Source organism: Salvelinus sp. IW2-2015, linkage group LG20, assembly GCF_002910315.2.
Source record: "Salvelinus sp. IW2-2015 linkage group LG20, ASM291031v2, whole genome shotgun sequence".
Classification (NCBI taxonomy): domain Eukaryota; kingdom Metazoa; phylum Chordata; class Actinopteri; order Salmoniformes; family Salmonidae; genus Salvelinus; species Salvelinus sp. IW2-2015.
This window is the reverse complement of record NC_036860.1, coordinates 60,108,795-60,114,872: the sequence shown is the minus strand read 5'-3', so window position 1 is coordinate 60,114,872 and position 6,078 is coordinate 60,108,795.

Below are 6,078 nucleotides of genomic sequence, written 5' to 3'. Positions count from 1 at the left end.
ATCCCTCTTTCTCTCCCCTCTACTCTCTTCCTCCCTCCCTCTCTCCCTGCATCCCTCTTTCTCTCCCCTCTAATCTCTCCTCTACTCTCTCCCTCCCTCCCTCTATCTCTCTCCTCTACTCTCTCCCTCCCTCCCTCCCTCCATCTTTCCCTCCATTCCTCTTTCTCTCCCCTCTACTCTCTAGTCCCGTTTCTAACTATTTCTAACGTTCGTCCACATATTCTGACTGTGCCCACATTTCTAGACAGGTGTAGATKATTAAAAGACACATTGTGATCTGATTGTGATCAGATCTTCCTGACACATTTTGTCTGGATATCTTACAAGTGTAGAGGGATCTGGACAGAAAAAACATTTCAATCATAATTATATCGCCGTTGAAAATCATTGACAGGATGCACCATTGACTTATGCTGTTAATGTTTCTTAAAATAGATAATTCAATATTATTTTTAAAGAATATCTGTCAAATAATGTGCATACAGGGAGGAACCATGATATCTGGTCACTATGCAGACACCGTGGACGGATACCATGTGTAGACGCATGTCTTGAAATGTTGGCACAATCAGAATGTGGACAAGATAAGTACAAAGGACACGTTTGCACCAGGGATAATCAAGGTTTATGTCTCACCTCCCTTCTTGCCTCTTGCCCCAGAGTGCCTTTGTCTATGAATCCTAATGGGTGCTCTCTATGTAAATGATATACTGTATAAGAGATGATAAAATAATACATTTGTAATGTCCCTCCCAGACCTGCCTCTCTCTCTGTACCCTATCATCTCAGATTAGTTTGTCTGCTAGGYCCCCCGCCCAAACACTCTGACTTAATTATTTAACTGGCAGAACATTTCACATCACACCCCTTGTTTGGGTGCAAACACCATAATTCACACTGTGAAACTTAGGGAGGAAGAGGAGGAAGCAGAAGAAGTGAAAATGAAAAATGTAGGGATACACAATCCTTTCAATCATTTTCCTGATGGTTTAATGAAAAAAACAGATCCGCTATGAAATGAGCAGCAGCATTTTAAAGTAGTATAGCTGAGGAGTTTCTAACAGCAGTATAATATAACATTGTTAATTATTCACACTACACTAGTGTCCCCCAGCCAGATGCATTATACATTTATGTTTCATTACATTCTCAGAATTTAAATACAATAGTTTCTCCTGTCAATATTTTCTGGCCTTGCAATTAAAGATTTTTAAAAGTTGACAGAAACAACTCAAAAGGATGAAAAAAGTGAAATAGTATTGTGTGGATAAGTTACTGTGCAAGAGGACTTTTCCACTTACACACGCTCACATGTATGCGCACGCACGCACGCACGCACGCACGCACACGCACGCACCGCAGGGCACGCACGCAACACACACACACACACACACACACCACACACACCACAACACACACACACACACACACACACACACACACAGGAAGAAGAGAGAGAGAAGTTGGTTGCTGGTAACAGTAACCAGTAGATTGGTTCCCCTACATCCACATTGTCCTACTTTCTTCCCAATAGATTCTCCCAGTCACATCCAATAGTCTACATCCTTCCAAGTAGATTCCCAGTCACATCCACCATAGTTACATCCCTTCCCAGTAAGATCTCCCGTCACATCCACATAGACTACATCCTATCCCAGTAGAAATTTATCCCAAGTCACATCACTAGTCTCCATCCTCCCAAGTAGAGTCTCCCAGTCACATCCACATAGTCTACATCCTGTCCCAACGTAGATCTCCAGTCACATCCACATAGTCTACATCCTTCCCAAAGTAGATTCTCGCACAGTCACATCCAAATAGTCTCATCCTTCCAAGTAGATTCTCCCAGCACTCCACATAGTCCTATCACCTTCCAAGTAGACTCCCAGTCACTTCACATGTCTCTTCCTTTCCAGTAATTTTCCCTCACTTCCACTTGTCTACTTCTTTCGCAAGTAATTCCCCCTCCACATCCACATTGTTTGCATTCCCCAGTAGAATTGGTTTCCATCAATGTTTACAGACTAATTTAAGCAGAATTCTGCAGCACTTTACCCTTCCCTGTATCAGCCTCCAACACAAAACTTTTTGTTGCTGCCTCTCTCTCTCTCTCTCTCTCTCTCTCTCTCTCTCTCTCTCTCTCTCTCTCTCTCTCTTCCTCTCTCTCTTCTCTCTCTCTCTCTCTCTCTCTCTCTCGTCTCTCCTCTCTTCCTCTCTCTCTCTGTCTGTCTGTCTGTCGTGTCTGTCTGTCTGTCTGTCTGGTCTGTCTGTCTGTCTGTTCTGTCCTCTGTTGTCTGTCTGTCTCGTCTGTCTGCGGTCTCTTGTCGGTCCCTCCTCAACTCTCCCGGTCCTCTCCCTCTCCCCTCGGTGTCTGGTCTTTTCTCTCTCTGGTCGTCTCGGTCTCCTCTCTGTCTGCTGTCGGTCTCTCTCTCTCTGTCGGTCTCTTTTCCTCTCTGTCGGTCTCTCTCTATCTCTCTCTTTCTTTCACTCGCTCTCTTTCTCTCACTCGCTCTCTGTTTTTCATTGTCTTCTCTGTGCAGTTGTCCCTCCTGCTGAAGTTGTATGGACAGTGTGTGTCCGTGGATGGTTACGTTTGGTGAGTCCGTGGTGGGACTGGTTTGGCACCTACCTGTTATCTATCTAAAGATAGGGTCGGCATGCGGGCCAGGTCACCATAGCAATCAACTCCTCAATCACTTATCACAGAGAAAAAGATAGATGTAATAAGATAGAGAAGGAGAGAAAGGAGAGACGTTGAGAAAGAGAACGACGGAACAGAATGTGTAGGCATATCTGCATGTGTTCATATTGTGTGCACTGTCTATGTCTCCATCTGTTTGTGGGGGGCAGGGTAGAAAGAGGGCTGGAGGGATGGAAGGAAGAGGATCTGAAGAAAATATGTTTAAAACATAAACTGCATGCAGAATTTATGATGACATGTGGCTGCTGTGACAATGATTGGCTTATGAGGCCCTATACGTCAACACACACACACACACACACACACACACACACACACACACACACACACACACACACACACACAAAAGGCCCGGGGCCTCGCTCTTGGGCCACTCGGCTGGACCGGACAAATTTGCCCTCTGATGTAGGGAAATGCAGATGGGGCTTTTATTGTGCCCCAACCCCTCCCTCCCTTCACTCACTCGCTCATTCACTCACACTCACTCACTCACTCACTCACTCACTCACTCACTCACTCACTCACTCACTCACACACACATACATGCAGGAACACACACACACACAGATCTGTAGTGAGGAGAGAGAAGGACAAAGGAGGGTGTGTGTGTGCCAAGGCATATTGCGGAGAAACAAAGAGAGCTGTAAATGCTTCTGTCTTGACGGACACATGGTGGAATTGTATAATGAGGCATTAGTAACATACACACCATGCAGACAATAGCAACGAAGGGATTCCAACTTAATTGATTGAATACATTTTTGCCAGTTGAATGTAGACACAAATACAATACTTTTTTGTATTACAATTTTTCTGAGATATTGTATTAAAATATGCAAATGAGGCGATATCTCATTAAATATGTGAATATTTGCATATCCTGCAAATACATTTTTCTGAACACTGGATGAAGTTCAACCAATATTTTGGTTTTATTTTGTTGGGACACTCCAGAACCGAACTTTTACAGAGAAGATTGGTGAAAAAAACTTTTTCCATCTTTCTATCTGTAAAATACTGAACACGTATGTAAAACGCATTTTTTGGCACATTTTTCTGAAGATAATAAAAATTTGACAACATATGCCTCTGTGAAATTCTGGAGAATATACAGTGGGGCAAAAAATTATTTAGTCAGCCACCAATTGTGCAAGTTCTCCCACTTAAAAAGATGASAGAGGCCTGTAATTTTCATCATAGGTACACTTCAACTATGACAGACAAAATGGAGAAAAAAAATCCAGAAAATCACATTGTAGGATTTTTTATGAATTTATTTGCAAATTATGGTGGAAAATAAGTATTTGGTCACCTACAAACAAGCAAGATTTCTGGCTCTCACAGACCTGTAACTTCTTCTTAAGAGGCTCCTCTGTCCTCCACTTGATTTACCTTATTAATGGCACCTGTTTGAACTTGTTATCAGTTATAAAAGACACTGTCCACAACCAAACAGTCCACACTCCAAACTCCACTATGGCCAAGACCAAAGAGCTGTCAAAGGACACCAGAAACAAATCTAGACCTGCACCAGGCTGGGAGACTGAATCTGCAATAGGTAAGCAGCTTGGTTTGAAGAAATCAACTGTGGGAGCAATTATTAGGAAATGGAAGACATACAAGACCACTGATAATCTCCCTCGATCTGGGGCTCCACGCAAGATCTCACCCCGTGGGGTCAAAATGATCACAAGAACGGTGAGCAAAAATCCCAGAAACCACACGGGGGGACCTACTGATATGACCTGCAGAGAGCTGGGACCAAAAAGTAACAAAGCCTACCATCAGTAACACACTACGCCGCCAGGGACTCAAATCCTGCAGTGCCAGACGTGTCCCCTGCTTAAGCCAGTACATGTCCAGGCCCGTCTGAAGTTTGCTAGAGAGCATTGGATGATCCAGAAGAAAGATTGGAGAATGTCATATGGTCAGATGAAACCAAATATAACTTTTTGCGTAAAAACTCAACTTGTCGTGTTTGGGAGGACAAAAGAATGCTGAGTTGCATCAAAAGAACACCATACCCTACTGTGAAGCATGGGGTGGAACATCATGCTTTGGGGCTGTTTTTCTTGCAAAGGACCAAGACGACTGATCCGCTGTAAAGGAAAGTTGAATGGGGCCATGTATCGTGAGATTTTGAGTGAAAACCTCCTTCCATCAGCAAGGGCATTGAAGATTGAAACGTGGCTGGGTTCTTTCAGCATGACAATTGATCCCAAACACACCGCCCCGGGCGGCAACGAAGGACGTGCTTCGTAAGAAGCATTTCAAGGTCCTGGAGTGGCCTAGCCAGTCTCCAGATCTCAACCCCATAGAAAATCTGTTGGAGGGAGTTTAAAGTCCGTGTTGCCCAGCAACAGCCCCAAAACATCACCGCTCTAGAGGAGATCTGCATGGAGGAATGGGCCAAAATACCAGCAACAGTGTGTGGAAAAACCTTGTGAAAACTTACAGAAAACGTTTGACCTCTGTCATTGCCAACAAAGGGTATATAACAAAGTATTGAGAAAACTTTTGTTATTGACCAAATACTTAATTTTCCACCATAATTTGCAAATAAATTCATAAAAAAATCCTTACAATGTGATTTTCTGGAATTTTGTTTCTCATTTTGTCTGTCATAGTTGAAGTGTACCTATTGATGAAAATTACAGGCCCTCTCTCATCTTTTTAAGTGGGAGAAACTTGCACAATTGGTGGCTGACTAAATACTTTTTTGCTCCCACTGTAATCTAAGGGTAACCACACAAAATGTACTATATCAACTCAGCAAAAAAAAGAAACGTCCTCTATATATTTGTATGAACATAAACAAAATTCAACAACTGATACATAAACTGAACAAGTTCCACAGACATGTGAACTAACAGAAATGTAATAATGTGTCCCTGAACAAAGGGGGGGGGGGGGGGTCAAAATCAAAAAGTAACAGTCAGTATCTGGTGGGGCCACCAGCTGCATTTAAGTACTGCAGTGCATCTCCTTCTCATGGACTGCCACCAGATTTGCCAGTTCTTGCTGTGAGATGTTACCCCACTCTTCCACCAAAGGCACCTGCAAGTTCCCGGACATTTCTGGGGGGAATGGCCCTAGCCCTCACCCTCCCATCCAACAGGTCGGGTCTTCGCTGGCCATGGCAGAACACTGACATTCCTGTCTGCCAGGAAATCACGCACAAAACGAGCAGTATGGCTAGTGGCATTTGTCATGCTGGAGAGGTCATGCCAGGATGGAGCCTGCAGAGGGTACCACATGAAGGGAGAAGGATGTCTTCCCTGTAACGCACAGTGTTGAGATTTGCCTGCAATGACAAACAAGCTCAGTCTGATGATGCTTGACACACTCGCCCCAGACCATGACGGACCCTCCATCTT